Source organism: Pteronotus mesoamericanus, unplaced genomic scaffold, assembly GCF_021234165.1.
Source record: "Pteronotus mesoamericanus isolate MK-2021 breed Mesoamerican mustached bat unplaced genomic scaffold, CSHL_Meso_final scaffold_12, whole genome shotgun sequence".
Classification (NCBI taxonomy): Eukaryota; Metazoa; Chordata; class Mammalia; order Chiroptera; family Mormoopidae; genus Pteronotus; species Pteronotus mesoamericanus.
In genome coordinates, this window is record NW_026555303.1 from 7,599,046 (window position 1) to 7,617,456 (window position 18,411).

At 37.8% G+C, this 18,411-nt stretch overlaps 1 pseudogene; it reads right to left on the reverse strand.

The window, feature by feature from the left end:
* Window positions 1–500: 500 nt before the first annotated feature.
* Window positions 501–1,553, reverse strand: LOC129082221 (casein kinase II subunit alpha'-like; annotated as a pseudogene).
* Between the last annotated feature and the right edge of the window lie 16,858 nt (window positions 1,554–18,411).

An 18,411-nucleotide genomic window follows, 5' to 3' on the forward strand; every position in this document is an offset into this window, starting at 1 on the left:
TTATAGAAAAGTTTAAAAAATGCTGTCACTGTTTTAATATCTCTTTTTCCTAAGTGAGGCTGTTGTATCTGTAGAGATAGACTGCTTACATGTTGCTAAAACTTGAGCCTAACTCTCACCCAAGGAAACCCAGACCACAGTGGAATAGATAGGAAGTCAGATATTCAGAGATTGTTGACTGAACAGGTTAATTCAACTGTGGTCTCCTGTTAAATAAAGGTAACTAGACAATAACTCTGAGTCTCTCCTCTCCCATGCATCCAAAGGGAACAATGAACTATGTGCATTGTCTTGTTTGCTGCCAGAGCAGCAGGTCCCTGTAGACTATTACTGTGGAGTTTCTCTTTTGAAAGACTTTTAGGCCTTTACTCTTTTTTTAATGTAGAAGGAATAACTAGAATTTCTTTTTATCACACTGTAGTTTTCCTTCAAGGTTTGTGTTTTGTTGGTTGGTTTTATTGGCAAGCATCTATGCTGCATTACCTGTCACTTTCCAGTCTTCATTGGGCTGCTGTGAGACCACTGGAAAGTATAGCGTTATCCATACAGGGCTGGGACTGCTCCTTCACCATGGGGTAGAAGTACAGGTGCTCCATGACCTCTTTGGCAGTCAACCCCTGTTGATGGCCGTATCACAGAAGTTTGCCCAGAGGATCTAGGACCCTGGGGCTGATGAGGTGTTTATTCTCACTGTGGATAAAATTTTCCCAGTGTTTCCATGAATGTTGTCCCAGAATATTGTTGAACTGTGGATCTAGGTCTATGTGATACTTCTTCAGATACCCATACAGCTTATCTGTGCCCAGATTCTTGGCAATGTGAACAAGCTGGTCGTAGTTGTTCTGTCCATGGAAGAAGGGTTCCTTTTGAAAGGTCATGCTCATTAACATACAGCCCAAATTCTACATGTCCAAGCTATAATCGCACATCTGGTAGTCCACTAGGAGCTCTGGTCCCTTGAAGTACCTGGAGGCCAAGTGGACAGTGTATTCCTGAGCAGGATGGTAGAACTCTGTGAGGCCCCAGTCTATCAAGCACAGCTTTTTCTGTTGGTGATCTATCATGACATCGTGAGGTTTTACATACCTGTGCATGATTCCCTTGCCATGGCAGTGATCCAAAGCTTTAAGTAGTTCATACACATAAAACCGGATATCAAAGTCTGTCAGGATCTGGTAAATTCACTTAAAATCTGTATTACTGATATATTCGAATACCAAAGCTGGTGTCTTTGACACAGGCTCCTTCACAGTGTCAATCAACTTAATGATATTTGTTCCACCATGAAGCTTCTCCAGAATCTTAACCTCTGGCTTTATCTTCTTTCTATTCACTGGCTTGAGAATTTTTACAATCACTCTCTTATTGTTGGTGATGTTAATGGCCTCAACTACTTCCCTATACTTTCCCCAACCAAGTTTTCGAACCAGTTGGTAATCATCTTGATTACTCCAGCTCGGGAGGTAAGCCTCATAGTCCCAGTACTCGTGGCTCTTCAGGCTGTTCACCTCGGCGTAGACCTGTGCCCTGCTGCCCTTGGCCAGACAGGGCATGGCGGGAAGGACAAGGGGGGATGAGGCCTGGGGGATGCTGAGGGGAACCGAGGGGCACTGAGGGCTGCAGAGAGGTGAGGGGTGCCAGGCAGAGGTGGTGGCAGGCTCCGGGGCTCTGGAGGAGAAGGAAGAGAGAGGCGGCCAGTGGCCAGGCCAAGCCAGGCCAGGCCAGCGGGAGTGGGCAGCCTGGGTGGTGTGAGGGGGCACCAGTCATGCCAGCAGGCTTGGGAACAGCTGGCAGAGCTGCAAGACTGGAGGTGCTCCTGCCCAACAGCAGCCTTTGCCCCACTGGCAGCCCCAAGGGGGCGGTGGAGGCAGAAGTGGCCCAGCGGTAGCCGCTGGCCTGGAAAGCAACAGCGGCAGTAGTGGTGAAGAAGGGGAAGCTCCTTTTCTCTTGCTGCTTTCAAGACTGTCCTCTTATCTTTAATCTTGGGTAATGCAGTTATGATGTGCCTTGGTGTGTGCTTCCTTGGGTCAAACTTCTTTGGGACTCTCTGAGCTTCTTGGATCTCCTGAAAGTCTATCTCCTTCACCAGATTGAGGAAGTCCTCCATTATTTTTTCAAATAAGTTTTCAATTTCTTGCTCTTCCCCTTCTCCTTCTGGCACCCCTACGATTTGGATGTTGGAAAGTTTAAAATTGTCCTGGAGGTTCCTATGCCTCTCCTCATTTTTTTTTGAATTCTTGTTTCTTCGTTCTGTTCTGGTTGAATGTTTATTTCTTCCTTCTACTCTAAATTGTTGATTTGAGTCCCTGTTTCCTTCCCTTCACTGTTGGTTCCCTATATATTTTTCTTTATTTCACTTTGCATAGCCTTCACTTTTTTCTCTATTTTGTGACCATACTCAACATTTATGTGAGCATCCTGATTACCAGTCTTTTGAACTCTGCATCTGATAGGTTGACTATCTCTTCATCGCTTAATTGTATTTTTTCTGGAGTTTTGATATGTTCTTTCATTTAGGATATATATATATATAATGTATGTCTTGGTGCTCCTGTTACATTGTAAGGGGCAGAGATTTAGGTTTTCACCAGGGTGGGGCAACCCACATCACTGCATTGTGGTGCCTTATGTGGGGAAGGGGTCAGAGAAGGGACAATGACACTTGCTCAGCTCTCGCTCTAATTTCAGTCACTTCCCCCACTACCCACCAGCAAATAGGACCCTTCTGTCTGGTGCTGATTCATGGGTGGTTGGTTTGTGTACATGCTGAGTCCCTGTGGGCCTCTCCAGTGAACTCTCCTGTGAGGCTGGGAGTTTCTCCTGCTGCAACAATCCCCACAGATCTTTACAGCCAGAGGTTTTGAGGCTCTCTTTTCTCCACACTGTAACCCTGGGTTGTGTGGTCTGTCTTGCTCCCCAGTTGTTCCTCCTGGTTTAGCTGCATGTAAATGTGGGATAGCCTCATCCTCCAGCTACTGCCTGGCCTGCCCAATCATCCAGCCACCACCTTGCTGTGTGTCTTTTCTGCCCTGTCTTCCCTTCTCTGCCCCTCCTACCAGTCTGAATGAATGTTTCTTCTTTAATTACTTGGTTGTTGGACTTTGATACAGTTTGATTTTTTGGCAGTTGTGGTTGTTTTTTGTTTTTAAATTTGTTGTTGTCCTTCTTTTTGCTGTGTAGGAGGCAAAATGTATCTACCTACACCTCCATCTTGACTGGAAGTCCCAATTTTGATAATTTTTTAAGTGTATGCCAATATGACAGCTATCACAATACTATCTAAAAAAAATTGTTTTGAATGAAGTTAAATTCAAGAAACACTACTTGAGCCATCTTACAGAAAAGAAAAAGGATGAACTTTTGGTCAACCCAATACTTAAGTAACTTTAAAAAGACGACTTTAGCAAGGAACACGAGATCATCGTAATTTTTTTTTGTTTTTGTTTTTATTGTTTTTATAGATAAAAAAAGGAGAGGAAGAGAGATGGAGAAAGATGTGAAGAAGAAACATTCTTTGGTTGCCTCCCATATGTGCCCTTACTAGGTAGTGAACCTGCAACCTAGGTACATGCCCTGGCCCATACCAGGAACTGAGCTCCCAACCTTTTGATTTATTTGACAATGTTCCAACCAAATGGATCACACCTGACAGGGTTGGGTCATGATTAATTTTGACTGTAGTAATTGAGAAGGACCTGTCAGAAGCAGACACATTTTAATTGAACCTTAAAATCATGAGTTTATTTATTCATAATAAACAAAAAGTGACTGAGAGATTGTATTTACTATATTTCCATGTTTTTTATTCTTTATTTTTTCTTAAATCTTTTTAAAACTTATTTCAATTGAACTTATTGGAGTAACATTGGTGAATAAAATTATATGTTTCAGGTATACATCATCTCTACAGTACATCATCTCTATATTGTATTGTGTGTTTACTGCCCCAGTCAAGTCTCCTTCCATAACCATTTATCCACCACTTTACTCTCTTCTACATAAACCTCTTCCACTTTGCAAGCACAATACTATTGTCTGTGTCCATGAGTCTTTCTTTTTTTCTCTGTTTAATATCTTCACCCTTCTCACACAGCCACCAATTTCCTCCCCTCTGACAACAGTCACTGTGTTCTCTATATTAATGGGTCTGTTTCTGATTTGTTAGTTTATTTTGTTCATTACATTCCAGATGTAAGTGAAATCATATAGTACTTGTCTTTCTCTGACTGGCTTTTTTTCACTTAGCATAAGTTCTGCAGGCCCATGCATGCTCTTGCAAAAGATAAGATTTCCTTCTTTTGTACTGCTGAGTAGTATTCTATTGAGTAAATACATCACAGATTTTTTTATCCACTAATCTACTGAGAAGCTCTTGGGCTGCTGCCAATCTTGGCTATTGTAAATAGCACTTCTATGTACACACAAGTACATATAATCTTTTAAATTAATATTTCAGGTTTCTTCAGATATATTCCCAGACGTATAATTGCGTGGTCATAAGACAGTTCCATTTTTAATTTTCTGAAGTATCTCCATACTGCTTTCCACAATGGCTATACCAATGCATTCCCATCAACAGTGCACGAGGGTTCTGTTTTCTCCACATCTTTGTCAGCACTTGTTTGTTGACTTATTGATGATAGCCATTCTGACAGTTGTGAGGTGATATCTCACTGTGGTTTCAATTTGAGTTTCTCTGGTATTAGTGATGTTGAGCATCTTTTCATATGTCTATTGGTTATCTGTATGTCTTTGAAGAAGTGTCTATTCAGGTCCTGTGCCCATTTTTTAACTGGATAGGTTTTGGGTTTTTTTTTTTTTTTTTTGGTGTTGAGTTTTATAAGTTCCCTATGAATTTTGGATATTAAGCCTTTATTAGATTTATCAGCAAATATTTTCTCCCATTCAGAGGGATAAAGATGGTGGTGATGTAGGTATAGCTGAACCCACTTGCTCACACATGCAACAGGGACACCTAGCCCTGTTGCTAGCCAATGTTTGTGAAAGATGAGAAAGAAATAAGACTCTTAATCACAGGGAAAAAGAATGTGAGTTGACTTAATAAAGAGGAATGATTATATGAAGTTATATGGAGGAGAAATAGTGAGAGTAAATGATAGAAATGGTGTAGTGTGAGAGAAAATAAAGTTAGCTGCAGTAGTAATAAAGCTCTGGAAGATGGTGAAATGGATTAAGATCGCGGAAGGGGGCTGTGTGGGGTTTGTCAAAAACAAAGAACAGAGTAAACAGCCAACGGAATCTCAGATGATATGATGTTGAGAAGCCAAAATGTGCAGAGGACACTTCAAAATGGGTAGTAAGGAGGTGTTATAGGCTGATGGAGAAGGCACCTGGGCCTGGTGCTGGAGATCAGAGATGACATGGGAGCATTAGAGGAGAGCCAGATCAGTGATAGCAACCTAGCAGCTCCCTCCCCTCCCAGAGTAGGGAAGCCCCAAATGCACATGAGAGGAGACCTGGATGAGTAAAGTCACTGGGGTGATAAAAGGCAGTGACACACTGCTGGTGGCACACAACAGCTGAAATAGCAGTTGCCAGCTGGGACAGTATCAGAGAAATTGGGGAGCCAGGTGACCCCAGATCTGGGTGAAGAGATGGACCATGACTGGCCATGACCAAGATAGACTCTGGTGTGGTCTGAGTGTTAGACTGTGTGGAGAGACAGGATCTTGTTAGGAGAAGCAAGTGGCACTTAAGGGAACTTTTCTCAAAAGTGGAACTCAGCCCCGGTAGAAGGGCCTCCTCACACACACACAGGGAGACCTCATGCAATGGGCTGGGCAAGAAAAGAGGGAGAAGTGTAGGTACAATTTGTTTCCACTCAGGGTGACTTATGGATTGATCAAAGGGAGGCAAAGGAGTCTCAGAGAGGCAGCACCTCCCAGAGAGAATTTTTTCAATAAGGGAACAGAGCCCATGTGCAGGAACCTTGTGAGCATGTAGTGGCCAAGCCAACAAAGAGGGAGGATGGTGGATGTGATTTGCTCCCACTCAGTGCACCTCATGGACTGATTAAAGGAGTGCAAAGCAAGGTGGATTATCAGCATCAGCCTGGTGCAAATGTGCGGAGTGGATAGTGTGGACCACATAGTGCCCTGAGGGTGTGGACCAGAACCTGGGCACCTGTGATTATTATAGGCCAGACTGAGGAAACACAGGAAAGAAAGAAAACTGAACCCAGCCCTTCTCTGCCTGCAGGACCCAGGTAGACCTGCAAAACCAGCTTGGCAGGCTCAAAATCACCAGGAAGCCTCTTTTTTCTAAGAGTAAGAAAATAAGAACAGGAATTGTGAGAACACCAGAGAAGGATCGAGAAAGAAGTCAGAAGGGGAGCACCAAAAGCTGAGACAAATTTCACTTTGCTATTTTTCATAATGATATATTTTTCTCTTCTTTCTGTTTATTTAATTTCATTCTGTATGTTTTTATTTTTTGATTTGTTTTGATCTTCTTTCTGTTTATTTAATTTCATTCTGTATGTTTTTATTTTTGATTTGTTTTTATTCTACCTTTCATATTGCATTTTAATGTTTTTCTTTAACTTCACTCATATTCCAAATAGCATACCACTCTTGATCTTTTACTTGTTATTCTTTTTATTCAGATTATACAGTTCTTATCATAATATTGTTATTCCAAACCCCACACAGCCCCCTTCCGCGATCTTAATCCATTTCACCATCTTCCAGAGCTTTATTACTACTGCAGCTAACTTTATTTTCTCTCACACTACACCATTTCTATCATTTACTCTCACTATTTCTCCTCCATATAACTTCATATAATCATTCCTCTTTATTAAGTCAACTCACATTCTTTTTCCCTGTGATTAAGAGTCTTATTTCTTTCTCATCTTTCACAAACATTGGCTAGTTGGGTGAAATATCATGGGTATTGCCATATTTCTCCAATGGAACTCCTATTTGTTCACTATTTGTATGTACTTTAAATCCCATAGAATACTCTCCCACTGTGTTACTCCATTTTGCCTCTGCCATTCTCCTGATCAGTTGAGCAAGGAATTCTTTTTCATTGTTTCTCTCTCATTTTATTTTTTCTTTTTTACTATTTTTCTTTTCTCAACCTCTCTCAACCTGGATTTTACTACCTACTCTTATTAGTTTGCTTCCCCCATCCTCTCAAAATCATTTTTCTTTACTGAAGACATATTATATTCATTTCTTATTTTTCTACAGTATTCTTATTCCCATTCCACTTTATTAAACTTTATTCAGCTGTCATTGCAGTTGACCCTGCTGTGGTTTTTCTGCAATTATGCTCACGTTGGTCAAGGACATTTTCAATTTTATTTCACACCTCATAGTATACACTGCCCTGTTCTTACCCTATTGTTCCCAACACCCTTTTGTGTTTTACTTACATTGTACATTTTGCTCTCTCCCTTTCTTCTCCCTGGCTGTATCCCAACTCATCAATTCTCCTTCCTCTTACAGCACAACATATTCCCCTCTTTTAGTCAACTCATATTACCTTTGACATATTACATAATATCTGCAATCTCTCTTCACCTTTAATAATCTTAGTTTAATTGCAGTTGAGACTGCTAATGTGGTACAAGGGTTCTTTTTGCTGGCATAAGTTTGGTTGTCTGGTAATACTAATTTATTAAACAACACCTGTACAACAGCTTAACAAGACAAGGTGGGAATTGTGAATACCAGTAAACACAATGGAGGAGAGAATGCACCAACAAAGAAGCCACCAATAGATAAAGCCCGAGTATGACAAGATAGCCCATGCAAATGGAAGAAGGGGCAACCCTAGAGCATCCAGAAAAGGAGATCAAAGAGACCACATGACTGTGTCCCACAGAACCCCTACCACAGAACTTCATCCTACAAAGACAGTTGGCAAAACAGAGCATCTGGAATCACAGAAACAAACAAAAAGAGTCAACTCTAATGGGGACACAAAAAAGAACCCACCATTGAAAGGAATGGAAATTTCCCCAGTAAAAAGCTAAATGAAATGGAGGTAATCAAACTATCAGATACAGAATTATGAGAATGGTTATAAGGATGCTCAAGGGACTAACTGAAAACTACAAGGAACTGAGTGGGAACTACAACAGTGTGAAAAAGGAAAGAGAAACTATAAATAAGAACCAGGAAGAAATGAAGAACACAATATCTGATATATATGTATATATATACATACATATATATATATACACATACATATATATCTATATCTATCTATATCTATATCTATATATCTATCTATATCTATATCTATCTATCTATCTATCTATCTATCTATCTATCTATCTATCTATATATATATATATATATATATATATATGAGGCAGGCTGGATTAAGAAGAGGACAAAATTTTTGAGCTGGGAGACAAGGTAGAAATACCCATGTAGAGCAGCACCATGAAAAAAGACAAAAATATTAAGGTAGCTTAAGGGAACTGCAGGATAACATGAAAGGCAACAACATTCAAATCACAGGAATAGCAGGAGAAGAAAAAGAACAAGGGATAGGAAATCTGTTTGAAAAAATAATGAGAGTAAACTTCCCAAACCTGGAGAGGGGAAAAGACACAAAAGTTCAGGAAGCACAGAGGGTCCTAATCAAGATGAGCACAAAGAGGCCTCCTCCAAGACACAACATAATTACAATGCCAAATTTTAAAGACAAGGAGAAAATATTAAAGGCAGCAAGGGAGAAATAGGAACTAACATACAAAGGAGCTCCCACAAGCCTAGCAGCTGAATTCTCAACAGAAACACTGCAAGCCAGAGGGGAATGACAAGAAATATTCCAAGTAATGAAAACCAAACAAGACAGCAAACAAGACTGTTCTACCCAACAAAGCTCCACTCTCAATTAAAATGGGAGACTAAATAATGAGTTTCCCAGACAAAAGAAGGCTGAAAGAATTCACCTGCACCAAACAAGCACTGCAAGAGATGCTAAAGGGACTGCTTTAAGAAGATGAAAGAAAAGACTGAGAGAAGGAAGAACAAAGGTACAAAGAGGAAAAAATGAATAATCACTTATCAATAATAACCTTAAGTGTAAAAGGACTAAATATTCCAATAAAAAGACATAGGGAAGCTGAATGGATAAGAAAACATGACCTGCAAATATTCTGCTTACATGAGACCCAGCTCATAACAGAAGACCTACATAGATTGATAGTGAAGTGCTGGAAAAAATATTCCAAGAAAATGGACTGGAGAAAAAAAGTAGGGCTAGCAATATTTATATCAGACAAAATAGATTTCAAAACAAAGTCCACAAAAACAGACACAGAAGGACACTTCATAATGTTCAAGGGAAGAATCTATCAAGAAGACATAACATAAACATATACACTCAACATATGACCACCCAAATATATAAGGAAAATCGTGGATGACTTCAAGAAAGATATTGACAGCAACATACTGATAGTAGGGGATTTTAACATCCCACTGTCAACAATGGATAGATCTTCCCCAAAAAATATCAACAAGGATATTGTGGAATTGAGCACTGTCCTATATCAAATGGACTTAACTGATATGTATAGAACCATCCATCCCAAAGAAGCAAAATACACATTCTTTTCAAATGCACATAGAACATTTTCAAAAATAGACTACATGATGGATGCAAAACACACCTCAACAAATTCAAGAAAATTGAAGTAATATCAAACACTTTCTTGAACCACAGGAGCCTGAAAATAGAATCCGAGCTCAAGGAAAATATAAAAACATATTCAAATTCATGTATATTGAATAGCATACTATTACACAATTATGGGTTAATAATGAGGTCAGGAAGAAATGAAACAGTTTCTGGAAACAAATGAAAATGACATACAACAATCCAAAACCTATGGGACACAGTGAATGCATTTCTTGAGAGTGAAGTTCATAACGATACGGGCCTATGTAAAAAAGGTAGAAACATTTCAAATAAACAACCTAACCCTGCATCTACAAAAACTGGAGGAACAATAACAAACATAGCTCAGAGCGAGTAGAAGGAAGGAAATAATCAAGGTCAAAGCAGAACTGAATGACATAGAGACTTAAGGAGCAATTCAAAGGAACAGGAAGTCCAAGCTTTAGTCCTTGAAAACATAAACAAACTGAACAAGCCTGTAATGAGACTCATCAAGAAGAGAAGATAGAAATCTCAATAAATAAAATCAGAAATGAAAGAAGAGAGATTATAACCGATACTATAGTAATACAAAGGATTGTAAGAAATTACTACGAACAATTACATGACAAGAAATTTGAAACCTTGGGTAAAATGGACAAATTTGTAGAAAAACATAATCTTCCAAAACTGAATAAAGAACAAGCAGAAAGCCTGAACAGACTGATATCAGCTAGTGAAATTGGAGCAGTAATCAAAAAAACAAGAACCACAAAAAAAAGAAATGAAAGAAACCCTCCTGACACACAAAAGCTCTGAACTGACTGTTGCACAGGAGAATTTTACAGAACATTTAAAGAAGATCTAATCCCTATCCTTCCATGACTATTAAAAAAAATACCAGAAGAGGGAAGACACTTAAACTCTTTTTATGAAGCCAGCGTCATCCTAATCCCCAAACCAGAAAAAGACACAAAAGAGAGAGAAAGCTACAGGCAAATGTTTCTGATGAATATAGATGATAAAGTCCTCAATAAAATATTGGCAAACCACATCCAGCAATAGATTAATAAGATCATGTACCACGATCAAGTGGAATTCATCCCAGGGATGCAAGGATGTTTCAATATTTGCAAATCAATAAACATAATATCTCACATAAACAAAAGGAAATAGAACAACCACATGATCATATCAATAGATGTGGAAAAAGCATTTGATAAGGTACAACACATATTTATGATTAGGGAAAAAAATCTCTCAGCAAAGTGGGAGAGAAGGGAGGATATCTCAACATAATAAGGGCCATATATGATAAACCTACAGCCAACATCATAATCAACAGGAGAAAGCTAAAAGCTTTCCCACTAAGATCAGGAATAAGACAAGGGTGTTCATGTTCACCCCTTCTTTTCAACATAGTATTGGAAGTCTTAGCCACAATGGTCAGACAAGAAAGAAATAAAAGACATCCAAGTGGAAAGGAGAAAGTACAACTCTTATTGTTCCAGATGACATGACACTGTACATAGAAAACCCTATACACGCCACCAAAAAGCCACTCAATCTAATAAGTGAATTTGGCAAAATGGTTGCATACAAAGTCAATATTCAGAAATTGAAGGCATTTTTGTATACCAAGAATGAAATATCATAAACAGAAATCAGGATAAAACAACTCATACATACTATATCATCATGAAAAATAAAGTACCTAGAAATAAACCTAACCAAGGAGGTAAAAGACCTGTCCTCAGAAAACTACACAAGACTGAAGAAAGAAATTAAGGAAAACACAAATAAATGGAAGCATATACCATGTACATGGGTTGGAAGAATTAACATCATCAAAATGTCTATACCACCGAAAGCAATTTATAAACCCAATGCAATCCCTATTAAAACATCAATGACATAATTCAGAGATCTATAGCAATGTATCAAACATTTATATGGACTCATAACTGACCACAAATAGCTGCAGCAATTTTGAGAAAGAAGAACAAAGTAGGAGGGATCACAATACTTGATATCCAATTGTATTAAAGGTGCCTCTAATCAAAACAGCCTAGGACTGGCATAAGAACAGACACATAGATCAATTGGACAGAATAGAGAGCCCAGAAATAAACCCAAATCTCTATGGTCAATTAATATTCAACAAAGAGGGCAGAAGCATGAAATTGAGTAAAAATAGCTTCTTCAACAAATGGTGTAGGGAGAGCTGGACAGCTATATACAAAAAAAAAAAAAAAAAAAGGAAACTCAACCATCAACTTAAATTATACAAAAAATAAACTCAAGGTGTATAGAAAGACTTAAATATAAGTCATGACACCATAAAAGTCCTGGAGGAGAACATATGTAGGAAAATCTCAGATATTCCATGCAGCAAAATTTTCACCGATATGACCTGTAGAGCAAAAGACAGAAAGGAGAGAATAAACAAATGGGACTTCATTAAAACTAAAAGCTCCTGCACAGCTAAAGAAAACATCAGCAAAATGAAAAAGGAACCAACTTTGAAGGAAAATATATTTGCCAATGATACTTTGGGCAAAGTTTGATCTGCAAAATATATAAAGAACTCATGACTCCACACCAGGAAGACAACCAATCCAATTAATAATGGGCAAAGGACATGAACAGATAGTTCTCAAAAGAGGACATATCCATGACCCACAGAGTCATTAAAAAAATGCTCAATGTCATTAGGCATCAGAGATGGAATTAAAACTACTTGAGATATCACCTCACCCCTGTCCAAATGGCCATCATTAACAAATCAACAAACAACAAGTGCTTGTGAGGATATGGAGAAAATGGAGCCCTAGTGCACTGTAGGTGGGAATACAGACTGGTGCAGCCACTGTGGAAAAAAAGTATGGAATTTCCTCAGAAAAGTAAAATTGAAACTGTCTTTTGATCCAGTGATTCCACTGCTGGGATTATACAAGAATCCTGAAACAATTCAAAAGAACCTATGCTTGCCTCTGTTTGCAGCACAACTTCCAATAACCAAGTGCTGAAAGCAACTGAAGTGCCCATCAGTAAATGAGTGGATCAAAAAACTGTGGTACTTTTACATAATGTTATACTACATGGCAGAGAGAAAGAAGGAACTCCTACCCTTCATGACAGCCTAGATGAAACTGGAGAGTATTATGCTAAGTGAAATAAAGCAGGTGGTAATGACAAATACCATATGATCTCGCCTTAAGTGGAACATAATCAAGAAAACAAACAAATGAGCAAAATAGAACCATACACATGGAAATAAAGAACAAACTGACAATAAAAATAGGGGAGAAGAGAGGTGGATAATGGTGGAAAGTAGGGGAAGGGGCAAGTCAAGGAAAATATATAGAGGATCCATGGGCATGGAGAAGGGGGTGGGGGTTGACTGTGGAAGTGGCCTAGGTGTGGGCAGGACAGGGTAGAGCAAGAGGGAAATATGTGGAACAAATGTAATTGAACATCAATAAAAAATGTATATATATTTTTGGGTGTGTTACTCTGGCCCATTTACTAACTGATATGAGGGGAAAATATATATGGGTGTGTATTTTTTTTTATATATCTCAAGCACCTTTATTTTCTTTCCTCTCTTCTTATCATTTAACATAAGATGTATTGACTTCATATCATAATATTTAAGTTATATCATAGTATTTATGTTTCAGTATATCAAAGAGAAGGGCAAACACCCAAGGACTTTACACCTCCTGTTCTGGGGAAGGGGATAGTGAGCTTTAGGTTGTGTGCGGAATAGCTGTAGGAGGAATTATGACCTTGTTATTGTTTTTATTTGGATATTAACTATGATTTTTTTACCTGTAAATTTATTTATTTACATATATATTTATTTATTTTGTATTTTATTGATTATACTATTACAGTTGTTCCATTTTTTTCTCCCCTTTATTCTCCTCCACTCTGCACTGTCCCACCGCACAGAATTCCCCCCCACCTTAGTTCGTGTCCATGGGTTGTACATATATATTCTTTGGGTTCTCCATTTCCCATACTATTCTTAACCTCTCCCTGCCTATATTGTACCTACTATTTATGCTGCTTATTCCCTGTACTTTTCCCCCAACTCTTCCTCCTCCCTCTGTTTTACTCTTTATAGTTTTTGATAATTTTCTTTTTCTTAGATAAGTCCCTTTCAAATTTCATATAATAAGGGCTTGGTGATGATGAACTCCTTTAATTTGACCTCATCTGGGCGGCACTCTCTCTGCCCTTCCATTCTAAATGGTAGCCTTGGTGGATAGAGTAATCTTGGATGTAGGTCCTTGTTTTTTCATGACTTTGAATACTTATTACCAGTCTCTTCTTGCCTGTAAAGTTTCTTCTGAGAAATCAGCTGATTCTCTTATGGGAATGCCTTTGTAGGTAGCACTCTCCTTTTCTCTTACTGCTTTCAAGATTCTCTCCTTATCTATAATCTTGAATAATGTAATTATGATGTGCCTTTGTGTATGCTTCCTTAGGTCCACCTTCTTTGGGACTCTCTGAGTTTCCTGGATCTCCTGGAAGTCTATTTCCTTCACCAGACTGAGGAAGTCCTCCTTAATTTTTTTTTCAAATAAGTTTTCAATTTCTTGCTCTTCCTCTTCTCCTTCCAGCACCCCTATGAATCAGATGTTGGAGTATTTAATGTTTTCCAAGAGGTTCCCAAGCCTCTCCCCATTTTTTTGAATTCTTGTTTCTTTGTTCTGTTCTGGTTGAGTACTTATTTCTTCCTTCTGCTCCCAACCATTGATTTGAGTCCTAGTTTTCTTCCTTTTACTCTTGGTTCCCTGTAGATTTTTCTTTATTTAACTTTGTGAAGCCTTCACTTTTTCCTCCATTTTGCAATCATACATAACCAATTCAGTGAGCATCCAGATTACCAGTGTTTTAAATTCTGTCTGATAGATTGTCTACCTGTTAGTTGCTTAGTTTTATTTTTGGAGCTTTGATCTGTTCTTTCATTTGGGCCATATTTCTTTGTCTCAGGATGCCACTTATGTTGGAAGGGGTATAACCTTAGTTATTTGCCATGACAGGGCAACCCAGGTCACTGAGTTGTGACACTGTGGTGGACAGGGTCCAAGAGGGAACGATGACACTTGCTCGGCTCTTGGCAGGCTTTCAGTCACTTCCTTTACTACTCACAAGCAAATTGGACCCTTCTAGTGCTGATTCCTGGGTTGGTGGGTTTGTGTACATACTGAGACCCTGCGGGCCTCTCCAATGAACTCTCCTGTGAGGCTGGGAGTTTCTCCTGCTGCCACTACCTCCCAGGTTTTTACCTGCAGAGGTTTTCCTGCACTGTAACCCTGGGTTATGCAATCTGTCTTGCTCCCCAGTTGTTCCTCTGGTTTATGCACATGCAAATGTGGGACCTCCTAATCTGCCAGCTGCCACCTCGCCTGCCTGGTCCTCCATCTGAAGCCTTGCTGCATGGCATCTCTGCCCCAGCTGACAGTATCCGCCTCTTTTACTGGTCTCAATGAATGTTTCTGTTTTATTTCCTTGGTTGTCAGACTTCCATACAGTTCAATTTTCTGGCAGTTCTGATTTTTTTTTGTTTTTAAATTTGTCGTTCTTTTGGTTGTGCAAGGAGGCAAAATGTATGTACCTACACCTCCATCTTGACTGGAAGTCTGGACATTTTAATACTTGCAATCCATGAACACAGTATATTCTTCCATTTATTTGTGTCTTCTTTAATGTCTTTCTTTAGTGTTCTATAGAGTTCTGAGTACAAGTCTTTTAACTCCTTGGTTAAATTTATTCTTAGGTACTTTTTTATTGTTTCTATAGTAAGTGGGATATTTTGCCTAGTTTCTGTTTCTGATAGTCCATTGTTCATATACAAAAAATGTCATTTATTTCTCAATATTGAGTTTGCATCCTGCTACTTTTCTGATAGTGCTAATTAGACTGAGTATTTTTTGGAGGGACCCTATTCTGCTTTCTATGTACATTATCGTATTGTCTTCAAATAATTACAGTTTTACTCCATTTTTTCCAGTTTGGATGCCTTTTATTTCTTCTTCTAGTTTGCTGTGACTAGGACTTCCAATATTATATTAAATAAGAGTGGTGAAAGTGGACACCATTGTCTTTTTCCTGATCTTAAGGGAAACGCTTTTCATTTTTTCCCATTGAGTATGATCTGTGCAGTAGGTTTTTCATGTATGACCTTTATCATATTCAGATATTCTCTCTCTATTCCCACTTTGATGAGTGATTTTATGATATATTAGTGCTGGATTTTATCCAATGTCTTTTGAGCATGTATTGATATGATCATGTGATTTTTGTCTTTCATTTTGTTTATATGATGTATCACATTTAAGGAGTCATGAATATTGTATCATCCTTGAATCCCTGGAATAAATCCCACTTGATAATGGTGTGTGACCTTTTTAATGTATTGCTGGATCTGTTTTACTAATATTTTCTTGAGGATTTTAGCATTTATATTCATCAGAGTCATTGGTCTCTAATTTTCTTCCTTTGTTGTGTCTTTACCTGGTTTTGGACTTACAATAACACAAGCCTCATAAAAAAGATTTAGAGGTCTTTCTTTTTCTTGAATTCTTTTGCTATAGTTTGAGAAGGATAGGTGTCAATTCTTCTATGAATATTTGGAAAAATTTGCCTGTGAAGCCTTCTGGTCCCAGGCTTTTGTTTGCTGGGGCTTTTTTATTTTATTAGTGCTTCAATTTTTTTCAGTTGTTATCATTCTATTCAGGGTTTCTGCTTCTTCCTGATTCAGTTTTGGAAGATTTATGTTTCTTGAAATTTATTCACTACACCCAGGTTGTCTAATTCTTGGCATATAGTTGTTCATAACAACTTCTTACAATTCTTTGGCTTTCTGCAGCATAAGTTGTTACTTTCTCATTTCTGATTTTATTTATTTGGGTCCTCTCTCTTTTTTTCTTGATGAGTCTGATTAAAGTTTTGTCACCTTTGTTTATCTTTTCAAAGAAGAACCTCCAGGTTTCCTTGATCCTTTGGATCATTTTTTAGTCTCTATGTAATTTAATTCTGATGTGATCTTGATTGTTTCCTTCTTTCTATTCACTTTGGGCTTTGTTTGTTGTTGTTCCTTTTGTTCTTGTAGAAGTAGGGTTAGGTTGTTTATATGAGGTTTTTCTATTTTATTTAGGTAGGCCTGTAGTGCTATGAACTTCCTTCTGAGGACTACTCTCACTGTATTCTATAGGTTTTGGATTGTTGTTTTTTAATTTTCATTTATTTCCAGATACTTTTTATTTCCTTCTTGGTATCATTATTAACCTATTCGCTATTTAATAAAATGATATTCAGCTTCCGTGTATTTGGATGTTTTTGAGTTTTTTCCTTCAGTTTTGTTTCTAACTTCTAGTCATTGTGATAAGGGATGATACTTAATATAATTTCAATATTCTTCAACATGTTAAGGCTTGTTTTTGTCCTACAATGTAGTCTATCTTTGAAAATGATCCATGTCCAATTTGAGAAGAATGTATAATTTACTACTTTGGGATGAAATGTTCTGTAAATATCAATTAAAAGTCCATATGATCTAGAACATCATTTAATGCTGCTATGTCCTTGTTGATTTTTTGTCTGGAAGATTTATACATTGTTGACAGTGGGTTGTTAAAATCCCCTATGATGGCTGTATTGTTATCAATCTCTTTCTTGAAGTTTTCCAAGATTTCCCTTTTTTATTAATGTGTTCTTATATTGGGTGCATATATGTTTACTAGGGTTATAGCCTCTTTCTGGACTACTCCCTGAAGCATTATCTAGTGACCTTCTTTGTCTCTTTTTATGTCCTTTGTTTTTAAGTCTATTTTGTGTGAAATAAGTTTTGCTATCCCAGATTATTTTTTCATGTCCATTTGTTTGGAATATTTTTTTCATCATTTCACTGTCAGCCTGTATAAATCTTTTGTTGTGAGGTAGATCTCTTATAGACAACATATATGTGGATCATGTTTTCTTATCCACTCAGCTACCCGGTGCCTTTTGATTGAAGCACTAATCCATTTACATTTAAGTTTATTATGAATAGATACTTATTCATTGTTATTTTTTCCTTATGTACCTGTGTTCCTCTATGTGTCTCTCATTATTTATTCTTTTTCATAAAGTAGTCACTTTAGCATCCCTTGCAATGGGTTTGGTGGAGATGTAATCCTTTAGTCTTTTTTTTAACCTGATAAGCTCTTTATTTTACCTTCCATTTTAAATGAGGGACTTTCTGAATAGAGTAGTCATAGTTGTAGGGTCTTCCTTTTTATTACTTTAAATATTTGTGTCATTCCCTTCTGGCTTGTAATGTTCTGTTGAGAAATCAGTTGATAACCTTATTGGATCTCCTTTGTGTGTTACTGGCTCCTTTTCCCCTGCTGCCTTTAAGATGATCTCTTTGTCTTTAAATTTTACTTTTTGATTGCCATATGTCTTGGAATGGACCTCTTGAGGTTCATCTAGATTGGGACTCTCTGTTCTTTATGAACATCTATGAATTTTTTCTTCACTAAGTTAAGGAAATTTTCTGTCATTTTTTCAAATAGGTTTTTTAATCCATTGCTCATTTTCTTTTCCTTCTGGTATCCTTACGATGTGAATGTTTTTACATTTCATGTTTTCCAAAAGCTCCCTTAAACTATTGTCATTTTTAAGTCTTTTTTGTTTTTATTGCTCTGACTGTATTTTTTTTAATGTCTTGTCTTCCAACTCACTGAATCAATCCTCTGCTTCACCTAGCCT